General features: G+C 31.8%; 1 non-coding gene across 1 annotated transcript; it reads left to right on the top strand.

Annotated features, from left to right (window-relative positions):
* Nucleotides 1-22179: 22179 nt before the first annotated feature.
* Nucleotides 22180-22253, top strand: TRNAI-AAU (transfer RNA isoleucine (anticodon AAU)). Its single transcript has one exon. It is a non-coding gene; the product is annotated as a tRNA-Ile (tRNA).
* Nucleotides 22254-23938: the final 1685 nt, after the last annotated feature.

Genomic DNA, 23938 nt, shown 5'->3' with positions numbered 1-23938 from the left:
ATTTCAAGAACACCAACTGCATAGTTACACACGAAAACGGGTACATTGTATAGTATACTTATATGCAAGGGACAAAGCCCTCGTAAGACATTTGCTATAACATTGTGCTCATCCGTTGTGTATGCAAAGCGCATCCCCAGCGGCCGAGTACAATTGATAACCGAGCCGAAAATAGACAACCGGAGACGCGATCACGCATGGAGCGCGTGGAGGTCGACCCCTGCCCACACACAACAGCATGTTTACGACCCAATATTTAATTACAGCGGCATAATCCGGCTGATAGCTGTATCTCTACAACTCTACACCATCCTGCAGATATGCTTTCATATACATATATATGTACATACACATAACACTATCTGTTTGAGTGCGAAAATGAAAACAAGTTAAATTTTTTCTCGCTAAACAAACAAAAAATAGTTGGCTACTACTACGCTGTTACAACAATATATTGCGCATCAAGCCTTTCTGCAACCTAATATGTAATATGTTATTAATATTTTTGACCAAGTAAACTGTGGGTATTATACACAACGTTCCAACGTTTATCGACTGAGGGTTTAATGCTATGTAAATAATGATTAGCATTTACAATTTAAACGATTCTTTATTATATAAATATAGTCGACAAAACACGAATGTTTACACTACTGTACAACCTTGGATCTCTAATGATCTTGAAAAATCTTTTTAAACTTCTATAAACTAGAAACAGCACGTACGACAAATAGAAAACTGCTATTGATCAGATAGTTTAAACTTTAAAAGATTATTTTTGGTCTATCTAATAAATGTCGACCAATAAAACCAAAGGTATTATTCGTTAGGAGCATGTACTCAAGAGAGACTTTTTTGCTGAAGGGTGGTGCCGACAATCCGTCGTTGCAAAAATATTCTGAGATAATATGGTTTCACTTAACTTGTTTGAAAATGTGGTATACACGGTAAAAAATCGTAAATGGCAAGAAAAAAATAAAATGATAGTGATATCTTTCTAGTCTATAATGGTAGAGAAGTAATAGTCCAAGAAGTATCTAATCGAAAACAATTCTAAGAAAATCTGTGAATAATCTAGATAATAGAAGTATGTGAATAAACATTTCGAAGGAAATTTCCATCTATTCGATAAGAAAATTTTTTAAGCTCGAAGTGGAGCGAAGCGTTTCTTGGGATTTCCCGGGACTAAATCGAAACTGGCAGAGTTCCCAAAAACGCCATAGAGATTATTGGTGCCATAGTAGCAGACAAAGGTCGCATCAAGTCCAGTGCGCCTGAGTTCACAGCGCAAAATCTGAATTTTGACCGGCCGCGGCCTTCGAAGCCCCGCAGCCGCCTAAACGAGTATCTGGCTACCACGAGGTGACGGCGTGATGCCGGAGGTGTGGCGACTGTTTCGATTTTAGCTACGTGATACGTCACGGTCGCTCGCTATATGAGCGAATGTTGTATAAACAGAGATACAACTCTCGAAGAAATATATTTTCCGCTGAATATTAAAGAAAGACGTCATGGAAGCACTTGAATTTGATAAGCTGAGTTTCTGCAGAATTTTATAATGTTGTTTCTGACGTTCAGCACACATTGTCCTTCAATTTTTCTAGTTTTTTCCTTTGTGTTGTTGTTGAGTAAGTGAATTGATTTCACACTATCTTTCTCTGAGTATTCTTTATTTTGTAACCTAAACCAGAACTAATAAGCCTGGACGACTTTTCTATGTCATATGTACACCGACGACGAAGGATACCGTATAAAAGTAAGGCCGGAATAGCTTAGTCCGCAAGGCGCTGGATTGATAAACCAGAGGTTGCGGGTTCGGTTCCCCCAGCAGATTAAAATTTGTGTTTATAAAAATACGATATTATTAAAAAAAACGGCACAAGCTGTAAAGTGGCATCTAATGAACATTTAATCTGATGTTTTCACCACTTACTTGTATGTTTTGATTATGTTTACCCTGTTGTAATGCATTAGACTCACTACTGGCAAATTACAACAGAAGATTAAAAAAACTAGACCTTAATTTACTATTCAGCTTACGTTTTCGCAGAGCGTTGGCTTTTTCTTTATTATTTCTCATCGAATCTCCATTAAATGTGTTTTAACCCTTTCGTTGCTTTCCATAAAAAATATTCTGTATTTTTCTCTGCTAAAATATCATATATTGATTTTAAATGTAATATTTTTTCCGATAACCGCTCACCAAGATCTTCGTTATATATTTGTTTGTTAGTTTTTTTACCTATTTCCGCTTTCAAGTTGCGAAATAACCACATAAAATTGAATGCACTGTTTATTTATTTTGCTGTAATAAATCCAATTGTCAAATTACCCACAATAAAATATATAAAAACATTAAATTTGTATAAATCAGTCAGTGCTCTTGTTGATTCTTCGTTATTTCTTTGCTTCTGCCTTAAATTCAGATCGAATACCTAAATTTACTGCTACTAATTTACATTCGTTGAATATTTCCTCCCATGTCTAATATTTTTTAAACGTTTAAATAGCAATAAAGTCAACAATAATTTGCAAACAAATTTTAACACAAAGTGCGAGCCGCATCAAAAACTACAATCTGTCACTTTGAATAATAATGTTTATTATCGAAATACTTCCTAGAAAGTGGGTGATTTTAAAGGCAATGTTCCGCTCCTTTTATTTCTTGTATGCATAAAAAGGAGTTAAAGGAACGTATATTATGTATATTATATACACCTGAAATACGTCAGTATATAAATACATTTCAAACAACTAGTCTAATTCAAATTCGTTATATGCGGTCGGTTTTTAATTTTCTTATAAATATATTTTTCCTTTGTTTTTTTCAGTCTCCCCTCCCCTTTCGGCAGGCTTGCACCCATTGCAATTGCTTAGTTACGAATCTATTTATAGGATTCACAGACTATAGTATAAACAGTTTGTCCAGCTTTTTAACTCAAGATAAGAGAGCGCAGACCACCGACCACAGGGTTCAGGCACCTCGCGACAGCGCAGCAGTCGGGGAAATTGGCACGTCAGAATTTGTCGAAATTTCCATCGTCCACTTTCGTTCGTCGCTGCGTCAGGAGCGAAGGTTGGCACAGAGCGTCGTACGTGCCTCTGATCAGAAGCGAACGTCGGTTGAGGCCACACCTCCGCACGGCAAGCACGGTGAGGGCGCGTGCTGCGGTGCATCCGACCGGTGCGTGAACAACAAACTGGGTCACAGACACACACATGCACGCGGCGCGTAGAGATACGATATTTTCGCCGGCGTAATCTGTAAACAAAGCGACGGCCGTGACGTAGCGCGGCTAAAATCGTAGCGGTCGCCACACCTCCGCGGCGCGATCACTGCGCGACCTCGTGCTCGGCCGTTGGATCTGGCAATCTGGTATATTCTGCTTCGCGAATTTGATAGCCATCTTGTTCAAATAGGCTTAAATTGCTAAGAACGATCGGTGAGAATATCGAGTTTTATAATATCTGGAATTGTATATTTATTTATTTTTACTTTGTAAATAGAGAAGGCATCCAAATAAATCGTCAATAATCTGTATTAATTTGGCTTTCTGACACCTAAAATATTCACGATCTGGTCCTTCACACAACAATTTTGCCGACCCCTGATTCTCAAACTTAATTGACTCTGCGCCCACTTTTCAACGACGAAATTTTTCATCGCCTACCTTTGAAAAAACTATATCTATCTCATTTAATAATAAATTGTAAACGTAGCAATGCCCACATATTATTTTTAATTTCACTAAAATATTCACGTAGCTAGAGTAATTTTAGAATTTCTAATAGAAAGTTAAAAAATAAAACAACTTAACCTTTAGAAGTCCAAAGGCATGAATGTCATGCCCAATATATTTTCCAATTTCTGAAGCCATTTTAAATGACCTGATGATAAAATTTCCAGTATTTTATTTTATTAGTTACTCAGAGATACTTCTATCAATATATTACGGTAAAAAGATTTAGTAACACCTAACCATTTTATCTGGAATTGTAAAATTACTAAGTCAATGGACTTTGGAAACAATTTTTTGACCAGTCTGTACCAGCTCCTCAAAACCTAGACGCGTGAATTGTTATACACGGTTCTTAATTTAAAAAGTTTTATTTTTACATTTACGTACATATTTTATTATGTGCTATGATCTAGATTTCTAGAATATCAACTATCTAGCAGTTAGCAGCTAGGTCGACCATCACTCTTGTCATCTTCGTCGTTTTCACGGCCCTCTTGGAATTGTTTGTATTATATAATTAATAAACCCTTCGTTTTAACATAGCAACCTCGCCAAAAAGCTTATCTTATGCCTGCACTACACTCTCTGGAAGTTGGCCAAGGTTGGCCAAGGACGGATAATATAGTGGGTTACTTCGGTCGAGTTCGATTCTGCCTTCTCTAAAATCTCTCGAAAGTTGTCCGAGGTCACCGAGAACGGGAGGTAAAGTGGGAGTAATTCAGTCGACTTGGCCAGCTTCGAGCGCTTCCGAACATTGTCGGCATATTTTCCGAGTCAAAGGGATCGAAGTCGGAACTGCTTTTTCGTGCGCGAGCAGTGAGATACTTCCCCTTTTGCTCTCTCGCGTGTTAAGTGACGAGAGTAATTCAGTCATCCTATGGTTAACACGCATGACGAGCGCTGCATCGTGGTCAGTGTGGTCAAGTTATATTACCACATGCTACAGTGGAACGCATGTTAACATACTTTTATGAAACTCGATCTTCAACAGATTCTTACTGACATCTTTAAATATTTTAGGGCACCAAAAGAGATTAAATATATATTTGATAGATTATTCTTCTAACAGGTATCGTTATTATAAATTTTTTCATATAAAATTCAATAATTAAAAAAAAATTAGTGGTACTTGATTTTGTTAAAAAAATCTTTTCCAATATCCTTATGTATTTTCCTAGATCGGTTTATATAAATGTCATACCATAACGAATTCTTATTTAGAAGAAACAAATTCTAGGATAGTCACACATGTGGTGTTCGTTTCCTGAAGTATAATTTTTATACCTTATGGCATTTTGCAAAAGCCAAAAAAGATTTTGCGTAAATTGAATATTTACGACCGAAATGTTATTGATATTGTATTGGTGAGTGCCCACACAAACTTTTATAATTATCAGTAGCGTAATTTTAATAATATGACTATTAAAAAATTGCGATTATTTGGCACTTTTTTCGATCTCGCGCAAATATGCCGACTGTACGTGCCGGCAGCCGCCGTCCGAACGTCATGCACACCGCGAAGCGCGCGGGCATATGAAATCTGCGACAGTGTGGGCGCTTACTCGAAGTCGTAGATCTCCAGACAACTTCCAGAGAGTGTAGTGGAAGCATTACATTTATTGATTATTTTAATGCAAAATTTATTGCAAATCTGAACATTCAACACAGATAGGCTAGCAAAATTTTAGTTTTAGTTTTGAATACAATTTTTTTCAGATTCTTATGTACAAATAATAGGTCGTAATCTGGTGTTCATAATTGCCGTCTCTATCTTTTTTTCTAAATGTATATAGGTATGTCAAAGAATTGAAAATCCAAATAACTATTTTCTGTTTATATATATGAAAAGGGCTCGATAAATAATTCTTCCGCCTTCTTGTAATTGTACAAAGGTTGATTGCCTGTCTATAACTTCCGTATACAAACAATTTGGTCAAGGGCACTTTCGAACATATATTTGTTTATGTGTAGATATTGTGAACTACAGTGTTCACATACATTCGAATACACGAGAAAAAATACCTTTTTATGTTAGACCAAAAATAATACAAAACCTTTACATATGAAATAATCTGACTTCAGATCAATATCCGCATTACTTTACCAACGTATAGTACCCCGCTTTACTATTGATTTTATACCAACGTGGTAATCAAAGTTGGTAAAGTTGCTAATATATTATATGCCGGATTAAAAAATATTTTTTATTTTTTACATATATTCTTATTACTTGACTTTCTCTCTCACGCCTTCCAGGAATGTTTATCACATTTATACGCATTCGAATATATTCGCATTTGTATCTATCCGGATTTGTTATGTACACTCATCGCCAATATTTTTTACACGCAAATAAAGTCGATAAATCAGTGCAAATGTCGTCGTAGTTGACTTATACAGATGACCGCTACACACAATTATTCAGCCAAAAATCAAGGGAATATCTTATTGAGATCATGAGTCAAAATTGAGAATATATATTATAGTATCATATAAATATGAGTATTTTAAACACAGAATTATAATTTAACAGACAGCTTTAAACCTAGATCATATCATACGTTCAGTACGAGATTAAAAAACGTTGAAGAGCAAATCAGTTCAGTAACCCATCATTCCCTGCATACATGTATCAGTAATCATGACTTTGCTGTGTGTTTGCGTTATTTCAATAATTCACTCCAAATGTGTGCTGACAATATTTAAAAATAAACATGTGATTCCTGTAAAACCTGTTGTTACATTTCCATACATAGATTGAAATGCCGTTCTTCAGATAGAGTAGACAAATACAACCTTACTCAAGTATGATTCTCGATTGTAATTTGTAACTATTTATCTATTCTAACTACTATTTATATTTATGTCACAAAAAGGATTAAATAATAAATAATATAAAAACAAATTTTTCGATTCAAAATAACAGGTCGCTAGTTGCTGCATCGCAATTTTTTTAATTTTAACGTTCGAGCAATACAAAATTTTCAGTATAGAAACGAACGGGGATCAACAAGTCCAATCATACCCATAAATATTTAAAACTAGGCGTTGCAGAAAAAATGGGCGAGCACTAAGCCTCCTCCGGACTGGCCAAATGTATAAAAACGAACAAACAGCGCCTTAATCTACAATTTCCGCTTGAAACACATGGGAGTTGAAATTGTAGAAGAATATACTTATCACTGACTATCGAGATGAGATGATCGAGAAAGCTGCCGCTTCCCTCTTCACGACAATCCTGTTGTTCTTGTTACGTTCTTGAATTTGAATCCTTCAGACGTAAAGAAGGCTACGAGGACTTCACGTATAACATACGGGTGTGATTCAAATTGTTGCATAAATATTAATTATAAGCTAAATAACAGAAATAAATACACCTGACACACTGTGGGTCAGGACAGTCCCAGATGTTTGACTATCCCTGATATAATTTATAGAAACATACAAACAAACACACATTCAATTTATGTATCATACATACTATATACAATACATTAATATCTTCTACATTTTCATGTTATCAATTAAGTCTATTTTTATGCTATATATAATATGTATTTTTATCATATATGAAACACCAAATCTTTTAAATGAGCATGAATGATCTTAAGTAACCTTAGACCAATTATCACAACTCAAATTTTAATACATGGAATGTAGGAGAAAGGAGGGAAAATTATCTCTACCCAAAATTAATGTTGCGTAAAAGTCGCAAACTTAGATAGACCGAAACAAGAATATCTTTACGACTTACTATAAAATGTTGTAGTAATTTATGTAATATAAAATTAAAATATTTGTATATTATATTGTATATACATATAAGTACTATATCAAACCTTATATAACAATTTCTTTCCAAATACATCCTTGTGGGTGTTTTCGAATTTAATATTAGAAGATTTATATTACGATACCTGTTATTTTTGTTTCTTGACACCCACAGTCGTCTTGGCAACTATACAGAAATATTCACATGATATTGATCCTTGTTCCCATGTCGTACTTTTAATTTACTTGTTGCTTTGTTGTTCTGCTACATAAACAAGTGTGGCGAACTCAATCAATTTGGCACATATGTGTACTTAGGGGTCGATCTGGTTTCTATTTCTCTGAGGTCATATTTTACAGCAATGTCGATAAACAAAATGCGCGTGCCAATTTCTTGGGGCTCCTACACAGTGATCGTTCTAAATATTAAAACACCCACTTTCCACACATTTTATGATACTTTGGAAAGAAACATACGAAGTGAACTTTGCTCGCCGGGTTTGCGGTTTTTAGAATATCATCGCAGATGAAGATTATACATAGAAAATGGGATAAAAATAATATTGATTCTTTGTTTACTCGAGAAAAGTGCCAGCGAACGATATATTCGACTTTAGTGTTTATTTTCAGTGGAAACGTTTAGAGATTGTGTAATGGGATGGACGTGACTTTAAAAGTGTAACCCATTTTTCTTAAAGCGGGTCTTTCATAAATCTGACAATCTTTAAAATATAACGAGGTTGACTTGACGACACAAATTATGTTAGTTAAATTTTAAACCCAATAAACGTAAGAATTCCAATAAATTAATCTTAGCCTTGTATGTGAATCGAAGTTAAATCACATACACACAATGTTTGCCTTATGGTTAAATCAAAATATATGGTTTCGACTAAATCAACCCAAACCTTAATATTATATACATACATAACAATAGACAACTAACCATATAATAAAATAATCAGTTAAGTTTTAAAAAATTATCGCAAAAGCATTGTAGCAAAACTGCTAGAAGGAATAGGACCAGAAGGTGAATAGCTAAATATAACATTTGTAACATCATAATACAATATTTAGCTACAGTTAATATGTCCTTGCCATAAATGTGTTTTGACATTTGTCCTATAGGTTGACGCGTGTTTTTTTTTAATATCAAAATAACATCATAACATATCATTTTCTAAAATTATGTTTAATAAATCTGTAGAATAATTAGGTAAAGATTTACCTTAAATATTATTTAACCATAGAAAATATGATAAAAATATAGCTGTTTCTAATGTTTAATAATATCTTTAATTAAATATTGTTTACCATTGCACCAAAAACAATATAAAATGATTCAGCAGAATTTTATAATTAGCTATAGTTTTCTTGTCAAAAATCGAAATGTATACTAAATATGAAAATATATAAAATAGCATATCAATTTATTTTTTTAACTTGAAAAACCATGTATTTTTCTTATAAATTAAAAAAAATACTACTCAATTTTAAAATATCTATTTATCTCAAATCTACGTTTGTCAGTTCAATTTTGTTCGCCTTAAGGTTTCTAAATATTAAATGTAATCATTCTGAACAAGCTTTGCACAATGATACTAATAATGTATATTTTTAGAATATTATTTAAGCCGAGAGTTATTATTTTTAGGTTATATTATGTGGGTGTCTTATAATCAATATACCGTTACGAAAATGTCAAAAGTCAGTGAATGAAGAAATGAGAAAGGAGCTAAATAAAATGAACTAACTAACGTGAAAAACTTGTGTATTAAAAACATTGTTTGATAACTTGACATATATAATATAATATATAACATAAATAATATTTGAAACATCAATATTTTTATTAAGCATATGTATCGCACAGACCGAACCATATCAGAATGATACAATTCAATTGCACGGTGAGTCGGCAGGATAAGGGATAACTCATCTGAGTCTGCAACCCCTAGAGCTTGCACCACTGAGCATACGTCTTTCTTAAAAATCATTTACAGTATCGTTCAAAAAACGCTTAAGCTTCGAAAGCATCATAATTCGTATATACCTAAAAATATGACATATTTTTAATAAATGTATGTATATATTTTTTTCAATTTTTTCAATGTTTAATAAAGTAAAAATCACAGAAATTAATAAATTAAAAACATATAATTTCCCTTGTACCTTCCATTGCGAAATATAAGAAAGACACCAAATCATTTGGGTCTCTTGATTTGGCACAGTTGACATTTTTTGCTATATTTTTCGACACCTCGAACTTAATGCACCCTATCAGACCCGAATAAATTTGAATTACTATAACAGTCTATCTTTTGTATCGATTGACCCATTTCATGCGTGTTTAATACGTATTTCTTTGGTCTATAACGGTTTGGCACCCTTTTCTCTAAGCTATATATATGTATAGCATGTCCACAGTTTCGGTGGATGAAATATACGAAACAGCATAATAAAGTTATTAACATTGGTTCATTTGTGTTGTATTAATCCAGTTTTTTGTTGAATTTAACAACTTTGTTCATTATCTTGTCAACATAATCAAATGTACGTGCTGTGACGGGTATAATCTCTATAATCTAGAAATTGATTTAGTTGACGAAAATATTGTTCATTTATGAAGCCATTCATTATAGCGACTTATATTACGTTCTATAAATTTAATACATATGTAGAATAGAAAGCAAGGCGAATTGAAGCAAATAAACAAATCACTGGGAATAAATGGGATATTTTAAATAAATCTTAAGCACCGTAGAATTTCCTGAAATGTTCTAGATTAATTATTCTTGTCAACTATCTTTACTCATGTCTATTGTTGATAGTTTTTTCCTATCATATTGCGGTTTGAAAAATTAATCCGAAAAACACTAAGCATACATATAATTTTAAAAATGTCATTGGACAAAAATCATTATAACCAATCAATGTTATTTTTATAGTAAAGGGATAAAGACCATATTCGTAATACAATACGTGATGTTTTCTGTGTAAATTCTATATTTATCAGAGATATTAAACTTTTGAATGCAGAAATAGGCCAGGTCACGAAGAGGAAGTGTCAAGAGCGAATACAACGAAGTAACACGTATAAACAGCGTGATTCAATAAAATCATAACAATATTTTAGTTATTAATAACGTTACGTAACGCCGGAGTTTTAAACATACTTCTTTCAGGAAGCTTCAACAGAATTATATGAATTTCTTATTTTTAACACTTTTTAATTCACCTTCACTTTTTTATATGCAAAAGTTGATTTGGCGGTTAACGACAACGACGGTTGGTTGGCTGCATGCAAAATTGCGTGCATCAAGGTTTGACCGGGGTCAAGACGATGGTTTTTGCTTTTATCTTGTTATCAAATACACATTATTATGTACATGCCAACAACAGTGATACTTGTATTAAAAATAATAATATTCAGAATGATAAGGGAAAAAATAAACATTTTGTTCATTGTTTGTCCAATGTGATATATCTTGATATTGTATAATATTCATCAGTATATTTTTTGCATCCCAATGTAACGAGGGAATAGTTTTTTTTTATTTAAATATCGATTTATAACAAATTTGGAAATATTTCTTTATCTCCTTCCATTAGTGTCTTCAAAATACAATTTTATAAGAAAATCTTATTTAATCTTATTAAAATATGGTAGTAGTAATAAAATTACTTATTATTTAAATATTGATAAAAAAAACTTCACAATTGCTAAAACAAACAACGACTTTTGTACTATTGGTTCATTCATGCATATTTATTTTCATATGAGTAAATGTTATTTTATATTATATAGATAATTTTGTGATGCAATTTTTTAAGTGAAATGTAATACTTATCAATAAAAATTATAATACAAAAAAATCTCATTTTTTCAAATCAAATCTCATCGGAGAACGATTCCTGATATATACATGTACGCGTCATGAGTTGCATTTTTTCATTATTTGCGCGGTTCATAATAGTTCAATTGTCCTGGACATTCCTTTTAAACAGGTAACTAAAACGCCGTTTAATTTTCGCGCGCATAGGACAACAATGATAGTATCTTTTAACGGATATTGTACAAACTATTTACCAGGGCTGTGAGTCGTTAAAAAAAACACGACTCCGACTCCGATTCCGATATTTACCAATAACACGACTCCACTCCGACTCCGACTCCAACTCCGACTCCGACTCAAAAAAGTTTAATTTTAACAGTAATTTTTGGTGTTCTTCTACACGTTTTATATGCATACGCTATACACGTTCTTTATTACGCAATTAAAATTTCATAATTTAAAAAAATGCATTTTATATAAAAAATGTTCGGGGTCGCTCATTTTTCACGACTCCGACTCCGACTCCAGCTCCGGCCAAAACACCACGACTCCACGACTCCAACTCCGACTCCGACTCCGACTCCACAGCCCTGCTATTTACAACGAGACGATTATGGATGTATCATACATTTTTATTATATTCCTCTTTTAGGATTGCGATAAGACGCGCTACGCATAGCGAAGCGAGAATGCTCGGCTTCGTTATGCGTAGCGCATGTCCATTACACAATTTACTTGCGATTCGCGTTCTGTTCGATGCATTAGTTCGTAACGTCCTTGAATATAAATCCATTGTCTGAAATTTGTATTGGGCGCCAGTCCATCACACGCTGGACTCCCGCCATCCATCAGTGTGGGAGAGTAGAGGGTCCTTCGTGGGTTAAATCCCAAACCCTTTAAGGGAAGGGACCTCTCGGGCTGGCCGTCCGTTCCGGGGGCTGCGACTGAGATAGTATAAATACCCCTTAATAATAACATATTTAGTACTACGGGAGCTAGGGAGCTTCTATCCAACCGTTACATGCTGGGTGCCCACCCGAACGGTTGGACTCGTAGTACTTATTACCGGTAACGGCAGTGGTGCACGCAATGGATTCCATGTAGTTATACCTCTGTCTGAAATTTGTCTAGAATATTTTTTTAGATATCTCAGGTATCTGTATTTTTATTCTAGTACTTTTTTTATAAGCATTTTCGACGTAGCACGTATTAAGTGAAACACTTTTTAAATGAGCTTTATGCGAGAAGGCGCACATTTATTTTAGGTGTACGTCACTGAATTTATGCTTAAATTTTTAATATACTGGTTTGTATGAATGCCACCTTGACGCATTGGAAAAACCGGACAAGCCATGATGATCAGATTTATATTAAACAAATAAAATTTAAATTCAGTTAATATTATATATTTTATAAATAATTATCGTCTATTCAATTTGACTTAAACAGTATTTTTCTATATATTTAAAAATTGTATTTTTAATCTTATATTATATCACAAGTATGTGTATATGGATCAACGCAAATGGCAGTGATTGATGGTGTCATTGGTATGATATTTTTAGTTGGTGATTAAAATCCGGATTCGCGACAAAACAAGCTTATCGCGAGAAATTTTTTGTTATAAACGTCAACATGAGCACGCGCTACATGTGTGACCGAAACACATAACAAAGCATTACACACATACACAATTTTTAATAATTATTATTACGCGATAAATTTCGCAATTAATATTAAGCCATATATGGTGCAATATCTATCTAAGAAATGTTTTAAAATCACAAACACGAGATAAGAAGAAAAACATTTTTTTACAATAACCTTAAATCTGCTTTCACAGAAAACGTGATAAATATTTTACCATGTAAAATCTTTTATGATTCAAATATATCATTTCACAAAATATATTTATGAAACGTATACAAATTATTTATTCAATAGTTTAACCAATGTAACTAAATAATACGTTAACCGTCAAGTCGTGCCAATCCAGGTGTAAACAAAACAGTTACCGGTATATGCCATCAGTGTCACGCTTCCACTATGATATTTTCGTCTTCGGAATGTGAAAACAAATGTAATAAATTCGAAACTTTATTATATGTATAATACATATATTTTGATATTATTGCATTCACCGACCTTTACCAAACAAACTAATATTTTAACGCGACCTATTTTTCTACGAGAACCAATATTGAAATCATTTCCAGTGTTCTTAATATCAATCTAAAATCTAATCTTAGCGCTTGGGCTATAAATAAAATACCTTGAATTTTCTAGAGGCACCCAGAGCGAAAATTATTAATAATATTCAATATTTACCAAGAGAACATCGTTATAATCTAAGCAATGTGATTCTAAAACACATTATCGTTATTAAAATAGAATATACGACTCATGTCTTAATACGAGGAATATTCTGAAAATAAAGATAAGACCAGAAAATATTCCTAAAGTATTTTATTTTATGAGAACTTTATACAAAATAAGTCTGAAAACATTTTCTTAACTGCATCATCATATTAGTCATACGCCTGTTCCCTTTTTCGACACCCAACACACGCAGTGTATCATACAGATTATTTTTTTAATAATCGTTTTATAAAAAAACAGTCTCAGCTTACATAAACGGTATTCATGAGCTTTTTTTTATTAAAAAAATATAAGGGTCAGTGCCAAATATTTTTGCCGAACAGGTAGCAAACACAGCACATAAATAACGACGATGGTAATATACAAGTTTTTAGTCGATCATTACGCCGTTATTCACACAAAAGATATGTATTAAACAATAACAAAGAGTCTGGTTCTACCCCGAATCAGCAACATTGGTTGAAGGATCAAGGACTGTCAAGTACACTGGACGTTTGCCATTTTACCAGAATATTACAGTATTCAATAATTTCCACTACTTAATTGTACCACTAGCACTTCGCTTCCGAATTGGAAAAACGAGTCCGAACTTTGACCATCCAATCTGATCCAAATAAGCGGTCATCTGGATCCTAAGAGTTGCATTCAATGTTTGATACGAATTAAGGTTGTGATTTAAAAATATTTTATATAAATATTCAATTATTACACTATCGAATATTTAAACGCATAACTATACTGCAACTGGAGCCTACTATACTATGCCACGTTGCGTGGACCCTAGCGAAAATGTCACTCTTTTCAACCAAATAAAATAATAATATAATTTATTATTACTTTCATATATTGCGATAGTTTACACTGCAGTGATTTTAAAATGCAAACCAGTTATATATGTATGTATGTATGTGTCATAGAACTAATTCAATGATTCACTTACGAGTTTCAATCGTCTTATGCTCTTAATAATTAGTTATACATTTATGCGCTATTGTAAGGCCATTGGAAAATTTAAAAAGCTAGAAAATAAACAAATCCATTAGTAGAGTGTCAAAAGGTGAAGTATCGTAAAATAATAATAGATTCACGCGATCTATAAATAAAACATGTTCATATGCAATCGCGTTCACGTGAACGTCGAATGATAATTTGAAGAGAGAGAAAGAGAGATAGAGGAGAAAAACGGTGGGTGTGTGTTCTATATCTATGTAAAATTTTATACCACTGGTAACGATAAAATATTTATTCAAAGCTAGGTTAACTCTTTTCTCCTTGATGGTCGTTATCAATGTGTTCACGTGAACACCACGCCTTTATCATACTATCATTATTACACACTACGTGATTTTTATCGTAGTGATCTTTGGTACTTATCTAAATTTGTGTTTTTTTTTCCTATAATTATGAGTGTTAAGAAAAGTATTGTTGAAATTATAAAAATAATACAGAAAGAATGTTGAACTGATTGGTAATTATTAGTAATGTATTACATAAATATATAATTGATTTTATATTGAAAAAAAAAATATATTAGCAAATTAATTTAATGGGTCAATTATGTCAATTATAGAAATATATTAGATAATATTTTATTAACTTTAATGAACATATAAATTAATGATAAATATGAATATAATTAACTAATTAAGCAATATATTTACCATATAAAAAACTTATCTTAAATTTTGTTGGCAAGTATCTGAACTTGAATTTAAAATTTTATTTGTATTCTATAGTTTATCAAATAAATATGAAGCAAAATCCCAATCTTTGCGTTTTTAGATTTCATGCAGAACCGAAATAAATAAAATCATTTATCACAGATCACTCTTCGCGTTGCATGCGATTCTAATACAACATCGTTTATTTTAGAATACTATTATTAGATTGCATTGTGTCTATTTTTAGCATCTTGTTAATTTAAGATGCATCATAACTGTGTTAAGTGCAATGAGGTATGTATTATTTTATAACTATTATTATTTAAGTAAAGGTAATCAAGTAGTACAGAAAATATAGATGCCCTGTCAAGTATTAAGATTTTGCTACAAACTATAGATGTTGCTATGTCTAAAACATACTACAATGAAGCTTGTTGAACTGATATATAAACTCGCCATCACATAGAAAATTCCATTCGAAATCCATGACAATGATGATTTGAGGACCAACAATTGCCAACCACTATAATCGATATTGGTGATAATCTTGAAGCCTAATCATAGACATAGAGGGAGAGACGATTAAAAAATAATGCCATCCTGGGTATAATTCAATAAAACATACAAGCCATTGGTAAAAACTAATCTCACACAAAAAAAGAAATTAAGTCACATTACGTGGAATATTTTACTATGAAATTTGAAATGTAAAATCTTTCTCCCACACGGAAACTGAAATTGCAAGAATATTATAAAATTCAGAATCTCACACTTCTGGAGGCTAAGGTTGGATGTAGGTAGAGGTTTGGATTTTTAATTAAATATAAATACAAAAAAAATCTACAATAGCATTACTCTATTTTATTTCCCAGTTCCTTGGCACAATACGTTACCAAAGTATTTAATAATAAATAAAGATGTACATACATACATTTAATACTAGAAATAGAGATAATTTAAGGATAGTAGGTATAAGAAAACGAGTAAGGTCATAGGAATATTGTACTGAGGTGCAAATTTGTAGACTAATATTCCAAGGACAATCCGCAAAAATAAAACTGTTGCGGGTTTCCTAAATGGAATAAAGAAACATATTCGAGCATTAAGATATAAATTTTAATATTGAGTTTTTTATTTTCTGTTCTGCTATGTATTATATGTATGTTTAATTAAAATTTGTGTGGTATAAAAATTATCTACATTAGCTAAATCAATTAATAAAATAAAATAAAATAATAACCATGAATGGTCGAGCAGATGGAGAAGAGGCCAGACAGGAAAATCGATGATCTGGTAAATAAAATGAATATATATATATATATATATGTATATATATATATATATATATATATATATATATATATATATATATATATATATATATATATATATATATATATATATATATATATATATATATATATATATATATATTCCTCCCCATCTGCAAGACAGAATGGTTATGTATTAGGAGCACAGAAAAGTAAGTCACAATAGCGAAAAAAGTCGACTTAACATACCAAAGAGGTCATTGTAAACACCTAATATATTGCAAGCGCGATCGTCTCACAGCATGCGCTCCTACTACAGAACCATTCTGCATAGCAGCAGATGGGGAGGAATATATTTAATTAAATTTTAATTAAATTTTTTGCTTAAGGACTATAATGTCCAGCGAATTTCAATACACAATCCGCAAAAAATAAAAAATGTTGCGGGTTTTCTCAATGGAATAAAGAAACATTCGTTCATTAAGAAATAAATTATAATATTAAAGTATTTTTTTATTACCTTTGTTTCGGAGTGCCCCGCATATAATATGTTCCTGAGCCCCCAGTCGGCCCTGCATATTGAAATATGCTGCTGACAAATATACTACTTTGAAAGTTTCTTACTAATCTGGAATGATAATAGTCATAATAATTAAAAAATTGATATCGTTTTCCGATATGTACTTAATAAGGAAATTAATGGTGCAGCTTATTCTCAAAAATAATAGAAAGAATAGAAAGTTTCCTTGAATAAAAAAATCTTTAAAATTAAGAAATGCTAGTTAATGAATTAAATTTTTTTACAATTTATAATATCTATATCCAAGTTGCTATAAGGTGATACATAAACGTTAAAAACATGTTTTCTCATTTTTGGGTTGTTTTGTTAATCATTTTATCTTTGCAATTAAATGTTTTTGGCAATATGACGCGATATATTTATTTTTTTAGGTGTTTTTCCAATATGATCCAACTTACAAAACATGTTGATCAACAATAATACAATATACATAAGTCATGGGCCATTGTTACAGGTTAAAAAAGAATAATACTCCGACTCATTTTGCCCACACTTATTAACATAGAATTTGTAAATATTACCCATGATACAATATTGACTTTGCATATATTACAAGAATGTTTTCAATGGTAAAAACTCTTTAGTCTATATTTACAGTGCCAATAAATAATATTTTTAATATACCATTTTTAAAGACGCACAAAGTTTGCCATCGCGATAATTATTATCAATCATTTGCGTGCGAATCGAATCATAAGTTATGACTATAATGAACAATACAATGATACATATTTTAGCACAATACTGAGTCACAATTTGCTTAAATACCTATTATGTACGTTTTCAAACCGGATTTATTGATCAATGCATGTATTGAAACATTGATGTCAATTTCTTGACACCGAAACAATAATTTAGAAAAAAATTGTTTAGATTTTACACGAGCTACATATGATTTGGAGCTAAGAAAGGCCATACGAAGAAATAGTAAGTTGGTCTCAAAAGTGCTGATTCTGGTTGTTGTTGAATTTGTGTATTTTGATTTATGTGACGACAGGCTGTATAAATTGCTCTTTGGAATCATTGACATATGTAGACAAAACAAATATAGATTATAGTATGCAAATATATTTATATTTAATACGTGAGAAGCAATAAGAGAGATGACCGGAAATATAGCAACATTCTGGTATAGTTTATATTACATGTTATCCTTGTCCTTGATTTTGTTTGTATCATAATATGTATAAATTATATATTTATAGTATTTGCTAAGATTTTCAATCGTAGTGAAACCTTTAACCTTATTAAACATATGCGGCATAATGAAAACGACGAAGGTTGACTATAGTCAACTTTTAAAAGGTAAGTCCTTAAGTGTTGTTAGTGAGAATATTAGTGCTGCCATCAAAGCAGGTCCGAGATTAACAATACAGAATCTAGCATAAGAGCTCAACGTGCCGCCTATATTAGTTCACAGACATTTAAAGAATTAGTAAAGGTGTTTATTTGCAGAATGTGAGTATATCATATCTGAGGAAAATCTCGCGCAGTGAATCGCAAAATACCAATAATTATTAATTCTAGAACATAAAGATTTATTTTTGAGTGGAATTGTTACTGAAGGTGAGAAATGGATCCTTTACTTTAACTCGTGTCATAAAAGAAAGTGGTTAGATGCCAAACAGCCTCCAATTCCAACCCCAAGAACATGATCACACCCTAATAAGATAATGTTATAATTCATTATGAGTTATTGGATTATAGACAGAAAATTACGACAGACACATAGTGTGCTAAGCTAATTTGTTTAAAAGCGACGCAGACGCAGAAGCGTTTGCTTTTTAACGAATAAAAATCTATAGCTGTTTTATATCTAAGAAAATGTTATAAAAATAAATATATAGGCTTATACAAAAATAACTCTCATTTGGGCAATGACTTTATGTTTAGACTTGGGACCAGTATGACGTATCCTTTCTAATTAACACAATGTTATAAAAATGAGTGTCTTTTTTGTTCTGGGGGCATTATAAATTCGTACCATACGGCCCGTCAGGACACCGATAATATCGAGCTCGTACCGAAAACAAATATTTTAAGTCGTGTCAATAAGTTAATCAATTCCCCTGGAAGTTTGTTAGAAGCCCCCAAACCCTCATCGAAACCTTCTACGAAACTCAACCTGGAAGCTGAAAAGAATCACCGAAAATATAAAAGATTTCCGACCTTCATCGACATTCACAATATTATTCATCAACTGACAACGTAATTGATGACATTGGTGATTTATAAAAATAGATAAAAAATTCATTCCAGATAATATTCTCGCCTCACAATGCATTATCATAAACTGGTGAAAGCAAAAAATAGTAGGTATATAATACATATAATATTACAACGTTTACTTTGCTATAAATATATTTCAATAAGCAAACCAAATCGATTGTATGGCAAATATCCTGTATTATGTACATTCTCTTAATTAACAATGAGGAATATTGACATTGTAAATGTACCATTTAAATTTCCTTTTATTTCCCGGATTTGCGTGACCTTTATGAGCGTACTATTATTCAGGATACCTCCCACGACGGTTCTTCTGCGTATTAAAATTGCGATTGTTTGTTTTTAGCGTTTTTTACATGCAGTTCGGATTTACCAATCGCAGAGAAGGCAATCACGAACCAGACGCGTGAACTGTAGAATGTGCTAGTACCGGCGTAATTATATAAACGTAAATATTTGTTACGAATAAAAATAAAACGAATAAAAATACTATATCGTCATTTTATATTGTATTAGTATGTCTAAAAAATTTTGTTATTTAAATGTAATTATTTTCAAGTTAAACAAAATATATATATTAATTTACTTCACTTCTTAATGATTTAAATATTGACATAATCGTTTTAAATATCTATAACGATAAAAAATATGTACATACATATATACGAGAAGGTACGTCGATAACGTAACGTAAAGGCGACCGTAGTAGCAGCGTCTCCAGACAAATGTCAGACTGTGCGTGACGCAACTCATGACGTCACTGCGGCGCTGACGTCATGCCCGGGCGTACACGTGATACGCCATGACGTCACTACGTGACGCGCCGCGAGCACCGTCGCTTCATCGATCGACGAAGAGAGCAGGTGTGACCGCTTGCAGGGTTGCCACACACACACATTATTTAATATTATTTTTAATTTTAAATAATAAATTGCAGTGTATTCTATATACCAGCGGTTCTCAACGTAGATATTGTTTCAACCAGTTAAGCGAGTAGAACCCAATAAATATTTTTGGTCATAAATAAAATCAATTATTCAAAAAATAAATATATTAACTGGAATTCTGTTTGTTAAGTTGCATTTCAAATTTGTTTAACTCTTGATTGACATCCAGATCACATCGTGTTTTATTTCGCTTTACTCCATAATTCACGGACCGGTAGCTGGCAGTTATCTCATAAATGCTATAGATTATAAACTTAATAATTATTACCTATATTGTTTTTGCAACTGACTTTTGAGTTGTTTGTGAATCACTACTTTTCACTCTACAGGTAAATACTTTCCATATGTTTTCATGCTCGACTGGAAAATTCATTTAATGGTTGAATGATTCATTTCATATTATGTACTTTGTTGCGGCAATGATAAGCGTTACAGTAAATTCACGATCACGATCAATAGAATATTGGCCCATCTAACATTTGTCAGGAAGTTAAAAATTTAAGAACTTAGGAAAGCGCACAATCAAGAATTGTGCACTTTTCTTAGTTGAAATCACTTTAATCTAACGTGATTTATGCATTGAACGTCACGTGCAAAATCTCCAAAGAGTAGCCAATAGAACCCTTGACATTACGAATAAGGTCACCATTGCAGAGTTTGTGACGCAGACGTTTGGCGTAGGCGTCGCCTTCGGTGACCTCGGAGAGTTTAGGGTGCGGCATTTTCGGATCGATTCTGACCTTTAGCGGACATGGACTGCATTACAACGCCCTACACTTTGACGTCAGTAGCGCAACCACGTTGAATCAATATAAGATTTTCAACTAATCGACGAATTTAGAAATTTGCATGTTTTATGTTTGTTTGAATTTTATCTTCCGGTGAAGTCTTTATTTAAACGTTTACGCTGAATTATAAAAACCGATAAACCGCAATACAAATAAAAATATATATCAAATAGTCACTTGAATCAAAGTCGCTATCATTATCAGCATTGTAAGAGAATCTGTAACTAAAGCTTGTATTTTATATTGAGTAATTTCTTTTTAAGTTTATTTAATATTGCATAACGGTTGATTTCTTTAATTATGATTCCTTCAAACTAATGGATACACGTATAAAGAAACGGCGTTGTAGCGGCCTGCAATAAAATAATATTGGTGAAATGCAGCTGCTTCCCCTTTGATCGTCAGTATGGCCAGCCAAGCAGGCATATTGAATCGCCAAGAGATCCAAGATGTCAACTTATTAAACAAATTTATGTATTTCAACTGTTGTTACTTTATAAACGTTTGAAATTTGAACCTAAAAATAAAATCTATGATAAAAAAATATAGAAAGGCAAAATACGTGAAACTAACAGTTAATAGTATTATTGAGTAAAGTCAGTCGATCTATTGATCTCTATAGGTTAGCCTCTCTAGGTAAAAAGTTTTACTAGTAATGAAAGAAACCTCCAAATATCACACAAAGGTGGCTAATAATAGCCAAAATGCATTACTTCGGCAATATGGATTATTGCAGATGTAAAATAATTTAATTAAAAGACGTCGCAAAGAAAAAATAATATGGAAAACATGTTGATGACTTGTATGGGGACACAAATCTTACTTCCAGATGGAATTATTGTTATTTAGACTTGTTGCAATCATTCAATCATCATTATTATACTAAAGAGTAATAAAAGATTAAGCTTTTACTTAAATAACATTCGAACATTTTCTTTATTTGATTTACAGACCAGATCTTCAGCATCAGTCCCATCGGCCCATTAGCTCAGTTGGTTAGAGCGTCGTGCTAATAACGCGAAGGTCGTGGGTTCGATCCCCCCATGGGCCATGCTTTTTGTTTGATTTTTCTATTACTACATCAATTTAATGTACAAAAACCTGTTCGGTCGTCTGTTCTGTGTGACAGTAGAAATTATGACCCATAGTAAAATAAATATTTACATTGTATTGATGTATTCACATGATTAAGAATTTTGTAAATATACTAATAAAACTTTATAAGCTATAATTAATAAAACTAATTTTTAATTTTTGCTTTTTCAGGATATGAACAATTAATATGTGATAAAAGATCAACATGCAGAAGTTCATAATATTATGAGTACATACATACATAATAAATTATGTATAGAGAATCATTTCTGGTTGTAACCAGTTAGAAGAATTTTCCAAACAATAAACAAAAAAGAGTTGTTATAGTACGCAAATACGGTTTGACAACCAGTTTCTTATAAACTAATACCAGTAATATGATAATGTATAAAAAACAATATAAATTATTCAAGAGTATGCATTCTTTATTATAGTATTTAGTTTATTCAACTTCATATAAAAACTATGAAATATCAGTATTGTAATAATAACTATAAAAGTCTTGTTTATGTATGTATATGGATATATTATATATACGAGTATATGAGTATCATTCGCACGTGCACGAACACGAATACAATTTGCAAGTTAAAAATACCAGTGTTTTTCAAGACAATGTTATTAAATATTTATTCAATTGTAACATTTAATTATTTTCTATTAGCAAATTTGGTTTTATTTTAATATTTTTGAATGGTGATTAATGTTGAGTATTGCCAGTTCATTTATTCGCTCTTGACTCATTGTCGTTTGTAGAAAGTTTTTAATTATTTTCAAAACACTAAATGACTTTAATCTTCTACTATACTTACAAAGTTAAAAATAATTGAAGCACAATCACTGTGTTCGGTAATATGTTTAAGAATCCCATGTCGATAATTTCTTTAAGAAATTTTGCTGGTTTCGTACTTAGTTTAAAATTGGATTTATAAATACGCTTCAGCAGTATTAGTTCTTCTAAAATTTCTTCACTAATTTCATTTTTATATTTATCTAGTAATAATGTAATAACATTAGTATCGATTTCATACAAAGCTGATCGCAAAGACTGCAAATTTAGTGCCACTAGCAATACCGCTTCTTGCCTTGCTGACCATCTTGTTTTTGAGATGTTGTGTAAAGAATAGTGTTAAATGTTGTATTAAAATCTTCTATATTTTTTGACTTCCACTAAAGAAATTATTAATTTTCTGGAAAGTACCAAAGACTAAAGATAGTTATTGCTTCTTTGCAAGATTCTGATGAATCCACTCAGACAAGATGCAAAGTATGGTTTCTACAATCACAACTTTTTAAAAGTATAAATATCAATAGACATCCAAAATAAAACTTTTTTTGATACATTTTCATCACCTTTCGAAGTAAATGTAGAAAAAACGTCTGATTTTTTTTTATTATTCAAATGAAATTTTTGTTTACTTGAGGATTCTAAATTAAAGATCCCAATTTAAAAATGCTACCAACAAAAGTGTCATTTAGAACACAAATAACCGACAAATCGTCAAAGTGAAATCTGTTTTTTTTAAAAGAGCAGAGCATCTTGGAAGATTTTTCGCAGACATTGTTTACACGTAAGGATCTTAAGTGAAGATTTTTCTAGCCAAAATGTTTCCAACGGTAGTGACTGGGATCAGGAAAATG

The sequence above is a fragment of the Plectrocnemia conspersa genome, unplaced genomic scaffold (assembly GCF_051122295.1).
Source record: "Plectrocnemia conspersa isolate PC_06_02 unplaced genomic scaffold, ASM5112229v1 ptg000001l, whole genome shotgun sequence".
NCBI classification, from domain to species: domain Eukaryota; kingdom Metazoa; phylum Arthropoda; class Insecta; order Trichoptera; family Polycentropodidae; genus Plectrocnemia; species Plectrocnemia conspersa.
The sequence above is the reverse complement of the archived record's forward strand: the minus strand, read 5'-3'. Positions and strand labels throughout refer to the sequence as shown.